Below are 8,905 nucleotides of genomic sequence, written 5' to 3'. Positions count from 1 at the left end.
TACCTTCCTCCAGCTCCAGCCCTGCCCATGAGACAAAATCTGAGCTGCAGAGTTGAAGGGACTATTGTCATCCCAGTGCCTCTGGTGTTATTCCCCCCACCCCAGGAAAACAAGCATGTGGCTCTCTGCAGGGTGAGAGAGGATTTGGGCATTTTGTTCAGCCCTGGACCTCTGAATGGAAAGACTGAGCTCTGCACACCACTGAGCAAAGCTCCTCAGAGCTTTCTGCCCAGAAGCTGTGTCTCCTGCGCCAACTCTCAGCCGTGCCCAGCTCTCCCAGAATGTCCTGCAAAACCATCCTACTTTCTGCTCCTAATTGCGAGGAGCTTAAAATTAGGTTTAGAACAGGTGGGTATCGTCCTGGTCCAGTTCTGGTAAAGCTGATTGATAGGAGTACACCACTGAAAGTGTCTGCTAATGGAGATGATCCTGCAGAGCTCATCTAACGTGAAGGAAACAGCTTTTGTCTGAGTCTCACAGACCAGAAACAAAAAGAGACTATATAAATTTTTTTAAAGACGTTTCAGCTTCTGCCTGACTGTTGCAAGCATCATATTATTTGCTGCATCATTCCTCACCCTCCTTCGGGAGGGAGGTGGAGGGCAGCCCTGCTGTTTAATCACTTGCCTTTACTGCTCACTTGTGGCTCATACTTGCTCCTCAGCCTGGCAAGTGGAATGCAGTAGCACTGCTTTGCATTACCGCCCTAGAGCTGAGAACCAGGCCAATATCATCAAAATTCAAGGCATTCCTCTCCCAAACTCACTTTACATGGAAAAGTACCCTTAACTCTCTCTAGCCCCGAATACCAGGCTTGAGGGCCTCTTTACCTGCCAATGATGCTGGGCAAGCTTACAGCCCAGATAAATCACAGGCAGCTGGGGAATGGGTGGAGGCTCTTGTTTCACCACTTGAAAGGCAACTTTTAAAAGTTGGTTGGAATTCAGCCTTTAATTTTGCACCCACAGATTTGAACCTATAATCAGATGTGAGCTTGGATCTGCAGATCTCATCTGCTGCAGCACTAACACCACCTCTTGCATGCTGCCTGCCTAATCCAAAAGAACAGTTAGGTAATTAAAGGTCTGAGTGTATTTAGCTTTTCCCACCACTAGTTATGAACAGGGCATTAAAATGCACTGGGTCCTCTGCACAAACCCTGGATAAGCAGATTCCTGTCCTCCTTATCTCTTGGTCATTCATTCTGTATCTGTAAGTGCTTCCTGTATCATTCCCATTAATCTCAGGCTGCTTTCCTAAGAGAAGCCCTCTGACATACTGCTCCAAATGGAATTATTATTACTATTATTGCTGTTATTATTGTTATACAAAAACCCCACTCCCACATACTTCCCAAAGTGAGAATTCATTCAGTGGGAATTCTTTAAAACGTATTTATTTTATTTAATTTTCCAAATCCAAAGGTAAGGAGAATTTTGTATGCAGCACATGCAGCATTCATGGCTCGGGGCTGTGCCTGTGGGCAGCTGGAGCCTCCACACTGCTTCCAGGGGAACACTGCTCCACACAGCCCAACAGAAAACTGATATTTTTACTGGCATTCCTGCTGCAGCAGAATTTGGAAAGAGAGCATGGAGGAGCTTTATGGCGTGGTCTTCTTGTTCTTGTTGTCACTGGTGCAAAAAAACAGATAAATTTTAAAACTGCAGCCTCTGTTCTCTGCATAATGATGGGGGAAATGGTCCTCTGGCCTGCTTCCTTAGCTGAAATGTCACTCCACACCTGAGAGAAAAAGTAAGGTGAGTAAAATGGAAAAAAGAAACATGTTTTTTTTTCCTTTCTTTCCTAAGTGTTTCTAATAACTGTGAAAGGGGAAGGTATATTTTTGCTGGGACACTAAAATTGAAGTAATCACCGAAATTTGTGTTTATTGTTGGATCACATAATATTTAAACTACTTCACTCACAGAATGATGCATTTAACTCCTAGAATGAAGTCCAGTGGAGCAAAATGATTGGTCTTACTCCTAAATAGGTGATCCTCACAAGTTCTCTATTATTTTATTAAGAAAAAAATTAAGTCTTTGCACAGAAGCAACTGACGCTTCATCAGGGTTTGGGTGTCCTCTCACCTCACCTGTGGGACTATGATCTCAGTGATCTGGCAGATTTCCAGCTGGAAGTGAATGTTATCTGGGGGTGTTCCCAATGCCCAAACACACTAACCAGGGACAGGGGCTGGACAATTCCCCAGAGAAGGCAGACCATGCCAAGAAAACATCGCTTGCAGTAAGTCCCTGGAGGGGAGGTGCATTTTGCTCTGAGGCTCTGCTCTCAGCTGTGTTTCTCAGTCTGGATCATGAATAAAGCTGTGTCCAGTCTAAAAATTTAGATTTTTTTTTTTTTAAATAACTGGGCATTGAATTTGTTTTCTCTGTTTGTTTTTCTGCTGACTCATTTGAATGTGTCAGGCAAAGTCGTGTACATTTGTTATAAGCACCTGTTTCTTTCTGTGTCTTGGGTTTCATTTTATTCTTTCCATTCCTTTACGTCAATTACCTTGCTTTGTTGCAATTCAGATTGTAAAATCTAAGGGATAAAGATTTTACTTCTACAGAAACAGACCCACAGTGGTATATAAACCATGATGCAGAAGGCACAGTGTGTATTTTCATGGGCTATGGGTTTGTTAATAGGAAAAAGTTCTTTTTTTTTCAGATGAATGAAGAGCATGGAAGTCAAGTGGGATTTGAATTTCACAGAATCATTTAGGTTGGAAAAGACCTTTAAGATCATCAAGTCCAACTATAAATTTACCACTGCCAAGTCCACCACTAAACCATGTCCCCAGTGCCAATTATAAGCTCACAGAGCTCAGTAACGCTGCGCCCTTTCTCATGTTTGAACTCTGTGGAGGACCAGGACAATGTCAGATACCACGTAGGCAGTAGCTGGGAGGAAAACCACTCACAAAACCTCCAGAATTTGGGCGTTGATGATGTTAAACCTAATGTTCATCAATCTGCTTGGAGCAATGAGGAGCTGGAGTCACGCCCCTCCCCAGGGAGCTGTCGCAACAGGACCCCGATTGCTCCCAACCCACTGACGTGCTCACTCCAGCCTCTTGGCCCACTTCCCAGTAAGGATAATTGCATTTTATTTATTTTTTTTTTAATTTTTCTCCTTGCCTTTGCGCTGCTTGTTAAATGCCACACGTTATTCACTCCACATTTGCTGCCTGGAGCGTTGAGCGATGTTGGTGAGGGCTGGTACCTGTCCCGGCAGTGGAAGGGGTGGGGGGTTGGTGAGGCTGTGCAGGCTCCCTCAAGATGAAAGCCCCTGTCTTAGGAATATCGTGTTTTATTATTTATTTAAAGGATGTTTTCATGACACTGCAATTTCTAACCCAGCATGGCGAGACCATAAAATAATAGTGGGTCTGTTCGGAGGAACGTGTTTTATTTGGCACATTTCTGGAATAGCAGTACAAAGGGAGAAAATAAAGTTGCAATGTTTATGGCAGCTGGGCTCTCTGTCCGTTGGTAACCACTCACCACAAATAACTGCTTGCTGGTGCCCACACATGATATTTTAAGATCCGAGCTCTTAAAGAGAAGGTCTTCAACATCAGCAATATTTAGTGCTGTACAGCCTTCTGGCCACCACATAATGACTGCAGTGTTTTTGATGAAAATGAAACTCATCACATTCTGGGCTTTGCTTAAAGACCTCACATCAATCACTCAACCCCAAGCTGTGCCTCACACCTTTTCAATTCCCACAGCCTTGGTCTTTCCGTTACCTTAGTCTTAATGTCTCCTTTTTTTTTTTTTTGCCTTCTTCCTTGCTGCCTACTCCTTGAGGAAATATCCTCTCTCCAAAACTGCCTGCTGAACAATCCTCCTACTGATCTGGAGGAGAGATGGAAACCTGGTCAGGTCTATAAGGCAGATGTAATTAGAGCACAGTTATTGATTGTTACAGTAAAACCAAACATAAGCAGTAAAAAGATCAAGCAGCAGGTAAGACTAGTAAAGGAAAAAGTATTTTTGTCCACCACAAAATTAATGGTGGGACTCATTGCCACAGGATATTGTGTGGGACAGAATTAGAAATCACTTTTAAAAATTAACTAAGAAAAGGAATGAAGGCTGAATTCATCACTAGCTATGAAATGCAATGACTCAGATGAAAAAAGCCGCTGAGAAAGCGCCCAGGAAGTTGGTAGGAGCTGTGAGGACCAGGCAACCACTGCTGCTCCCGTGGGAAGGGGGATGGATCTGACTCAGCCACTCCCATGTGCCACCCGTAAGGGATAAAACAATTACAAACATAATTACAAACTGTTACAGACTGTATAAATGCAGTTAAATTAAGGAAAGGGTTCACCTTGCTGATGAAATGACCCAGTTCTTTAACTTTTTCATCTCTCTGTTTCCTCCTTTCTGCCTAATAATGTCTTTCTCCTGCTCTGCCATGATGAGTTTTGTTTGGCTGCTCCCCAGGGCTATGCCTGTGGCTTTCTGTCTGTAAGGTTGTCTCATGCAACTAAAATAAGTACAGCAGTTTATTCATTCACTTTTACTTTCCCCCATTCCCTGACAACCCCACATCCTATGGCTCTCCTTGCCCCTCAGTCTCCTCCTCTCTACACAGTGGACAATAAATGCTGCACAAACCCTTTCCATCAAGCAGGAAAATTGGTTGGACCTTTCCAAAGCGCTTTGCCTCTTGTCACAGACCCTCGTGGTGAAGCTGGGGTTCAACAAGCACCGAGGCCAGCGCTGAGTGTCTGAAAACTCTTCCCACCACCCTATTTCACTTTGAAACCCCCCCGCCCACCGGTTGTTTTGTTTTGAATTACGGTTTTGTCCTGGGATCGCTGCATCACACGACGTGACGTGAGAATATATATTGCAAACAGAACACAAAGCTGTTCTGTGGCCCTGGGTTGCCTGAGCATCACTTTCCATGCTGTGACTAGGCCAGTGCAGGATGCAGTCAGCCGAATTTCTTGCACGGAGACAGCGGTTTCCTATCCAGGGCTGTGATACCACGAAGGAAATGAAGGATAAGACACTGCTTCAGCAACCTCATTTGTCTTGTCCCTGCTCATCTGAGATGCTGGTGTACAAAGAGACACTGGTGGGCTTTGTTTCATTGCCCTGCTGAGGATGCTGGGCAGCGGGGCAATGCCCAGTGCTGCCAGTCACCAGATGTCCCGGCGCTGCGGAGAGCGAGAGCGCCCGCAGTAAACAACCAGGGACAATGGGCACTCTAAGGAGGAGGAATGGGTTTGTACCAGGGCTGGTAACTGTACCTGACATAACAAAGGGGCAATTCAGCTCCTTGGGACGGTGGCACACTGCGGCACAGCGCAGGGAGAACGAGTGAGGAGAGATTAGCAAGGCTTGGCACATGATAACATTATTGGTTCTGTCATTCGATGCTGGGTGAAGAACGCAGGAATAAAGTGCTTTTAGCCAGCTAAGTTAGCATATGATGTTGGTAAGGTTATTTTATGGTATTTTTCTGTCCCCCCGAGTCATTACTCTTCTCCTGTCATCAGGTGATATCCCTGGTTTTCAGGCAGCAGCAGGATCACAGGGTTCCTGGCTTAGCATCGCCAGTGCTGACCCAGCAGAGATTGATACACTCAGAAATTTTTGGGGTGGGTCACCAAGTGTCTGGGCAGGCTTTGAATGGATCAAAAACTGGATGTCTGGCCTGGGGCATTCATAATGGAGGAAAGGTAACTCACACCTGAGGAAAAAATGGTCTGGTGAAGTTTTTCCTCTGAGAACTCTGGATAGCTCTGCACAGCACTCACCGAGAAACCCAGCATTGCACACCTGGGCTTGAAGATGTTGGTTTGTACTCTCCGTGACACACTTTGTAAAACAGAAATCTTAATGTAAATAGTAGCAGACAAAGGATTTTTTAAAATGGCCCCTTGCCATGAAGTAAAGGAGCTGGGTGAGCAAACAAGCAAAGGCAGCTGAGAGAATGGTCCCATAACTCACTGCATTTGTTTACTTACTTTGGCATGAGACACAGGTGTGAGTTTGTTCTTTGTTTCCTTCTGCAGGCTGAAGGAAGGCTGCCTGCTCCTTACCATGCAGGTAAAATAACTCCAGTACTCTTTAGCCACCTTTTTTTAATGAAAAGCCTTTTGGGAAGAAAAAAAAAGTCCGTGGACCAGCTGAAGTTAAATAAATAAAACCTGCAAAGTGTTTCATGTAAGGCTCTAACAATGGTTTTCATTTACTCCACTCACCTCTCTTTGAAACAACATAAACTGAATGTTCATGGATTACTCTCCCCAGTTTTGCTTCCTGGCGTAGGTCTTTGCACATTTTCACCTCTCAGGTGCTGCAAATCTGCACAGCCCCTCCCCAGTGCAGACTCTTTAATAGAAGCAAGAAGAAAGTGTGTAGTCTTTTGTATTTTAAACGTATTTTTTTGCCACGTCAAATTGTAAGGATTTTTTTCATACACACTTTTTGATCTCAGACCCTTTTTGTGCAAGTTTAATGATATCTTCACAGAGAGGGCAAAGTGTAAGAGCAGTGGTGAGGATGGCTGAGGGGACCCCAGGTAGGAGCTGCTGGCTACAAAGGAACTGGTTTTGGGGAAGACTGGCCACATCCAGCCTCAGGAAAGGGGGTTTAGCTTTCAGAACTTCATGCAGCTGTGGGGAAGCTCCTGGAGCTCCAGGTGGAGGAGGTGTCCGTGCAGGATCACAAGGCAGCTGTGTAACCTGAACGCCTTTCCAGTGGGCTGGATATCAGGGAGAAAAGGAATATTAGGAACAAGTAATCTGGCTGGACTGACAGCATTATCTAATGTGGGGAGACGCCGAGGTTGGAGAGCAGGAAGGGAGAGGAAGAGTGAGAGAAAGAGGAAGAGCAGACAGCTGCTGTGTGGATGGTCGATGTATTTAGCTAATGATGGCAATAAAACAGGATTAGCTGCTAGTCCTGGATTGATGGCCATGGCAATTGCCAGACACTCTGCTTCCCTTCCGTGAGCAAAGGAAGGTGGTGGCATGTGGGAATTACTTTTAAAAGCTCATTAGCTGGGTGTTAAGTCTCATCAGACAGTTAACATTTCAAACAAGTACAACCTGGGTGTAATTGCAGCCTCCGTAAATTTGTTTGCCCCATTAATACCTGTCACTATCAATTATTTAATTCCTCCTCAGCTGTTTGAATGCTTGTTTCAAACCGGGCTTCACATGGGTTTGTTTATTTGTTTCTGGCCAGAAGATAGCAGGAGCCTTTTAAACCAGAAGATGTGTTTTCTGCTCCACGAGCTCTGTAATCTGAAGGTAAGAGGTTTAGTGGGAGACTTGAGAAAGACAATGAGGATGGTGTCCTGATAAATCTTTGGTTTGATGCTACGAAATCCACGTGAAATTTTTAGGGAGAGGGCAAGACCAGGTTTGAGAAGGTTGATGTTTGGAGGACCTGGCTTGGGTCTGGCAGATGTGACAAGGAGTTCCTACCAAAGCAAACTGAGCCTGAGTCACGCAGGAGACTTCTGCTGGTGTTTATACCAGCAACGGGAGAACCATAGCAGCAGGAAAACAAACTCTGGGAGAGACGACAGACGAACGAGACAGCCTCGGGGAGCGGGAGCGATTCCAACAGGGATGCCAGAGGGGAGAGAGGGGCGCCTGCCCTGGAGCACTGGGGAAGTGCAAGAGGGGTGAATTGTCCCTGCCAGCCTGATAAGGAAAGCAATAATCAGAAAAAATCTTTATTAGTGCTGACTCAAACATTTTTGCCATATCTCACCTCAGAATGTTTGCTTTCACTGCTGTTGATTTTTTCTGGCCGCTGCATCTCTGCTGAAATTTTTGTGGCACAGATGGCTCCCCAGTAATTTCTGTGTGTGTGTGTGTCCTTTCAGGAATATGCTATTCCAGGACAGCTTTTTAATTTTTTTATTTTTTTTTTTGAAGTGACACCTGTTGTACGTGGGTATTAATTGGAGACAGCAATAAAGTCGGCTGATAGGCGAAAACCCTTCCCTTGATCTCCCCGTGGTTATCTTTAATGCCTTAAAGCTCCTAGAATCAAAATAATTAATTAAGGTGGCATTTCTGTGGTGGAAGGGGGAGCGTTCCTTTGGCTCCCAGCTCTCCACAGCTGCTCAGCTGACTCGTGAGCAGGCATCTCTGTGCAGTGCATATGTGGCACTCTGCGGTCCTGGCGACCAGGAATAGGGGTTTATTTTGGAAACTGCTAATGGCTTTGTTTGCACATTTATTCCCTTTGCTGAGAGAGGCTGCAAACTGTTGCCGTGACCTTTTGTGTTTCTATGATAAGAAGCTGTTTCAGAGGGAAGCAGGGTCTGATGCTTTGGGCACCCAGGAGCCTTTGGAAAGGCCATCCATGCAGAGGGAGGCACGCTGCTGGTTGCAGCTGGAATCCATAGGCTGGGTAATGTTTGCTGGGGTAAATATTTAGAATGTAGGCGTAGGAATTTAGAAAGAAAAAGGTACATATGTTAGTATGTACTCACTCAAGACACTGGGCTGCTGATTTTGGGAGTTCAGTTATGGAGGCATCTCCAGCCGTGCCAGGACTACTTCAAGGTGATTTCCTATAGCACATAGAGATGTATATGGAAGGGAATGTGCCTTCCTCCCATCTTCACTGAGAAACCCTGTGAAGTTGTTCAGATGCCAGCTGAAAAGGGGCTTTTGGTTTCTAAAAAGGGAAATGGCAAACCACCCTGAAGACAGAGCACCACCAGACCTCACAGTGTTCTTCTGTCTTCGTGCCATCTCTTAAATATAGCTGCAAAAAAATTAAAGTTCAAATGTTAATTTTTATATAAGAAGCAAACTATAAATTGTGCTCGTTCTTTATTTTGACGTTAGAGCTGTGAACAACAAGGCATGTCCTATTGCCTTCATAAATTTACCCCCAAAAAT

At 45.0% G+C, this 8,905-nt stretch overlaps 1 long non-coding RNA gene across 1 annotated transcript; it reads right to left on the bottom strand.

The window, feature by feature from the left end:
* Positions 1-1,521: 1,521 nt before the first annotated feature.
* LOC116790623 lies at positions 1,522-5,178 on the bottom strand. Its single transcript, XR_004358427.1, has 3 exons — positions 5,054-5,178; positions 3,764-3,872; positions 1,522-1,634 (listed from the first exon to the last, which is right to left on the bottom strand). It is a non-coding gene; the product is annotated as an uncharacterized LOC116790623 (long non-coding RNA).
* Between the last annotated feature and the right edge of the window lie 3,727 nt (positions 5,179-8,905).

The sequence above is a fragment of the Chiroxiphia lanceolata genome, chromosome 8 (assembly GCF_009829145.1).
Source record: "Chiroxiphia lanceolata isolate bChiLan1 chromosome 8, bChiLan1.pri, whole genome shotgun sequence".
In the NCBI taxonomy this organism is placed as follows: domain Eukaryota; kingdom Metazoa; phylum Chordata; class Aves; order Passeriformes; family Pipridae; genus Chiroxiphia; species Chiroxiphia lanceolata.
Note: the sequence above shows the minus strand (reverse complement) of the source record. Positions and strands in the feature narration are given on the sequence as shown.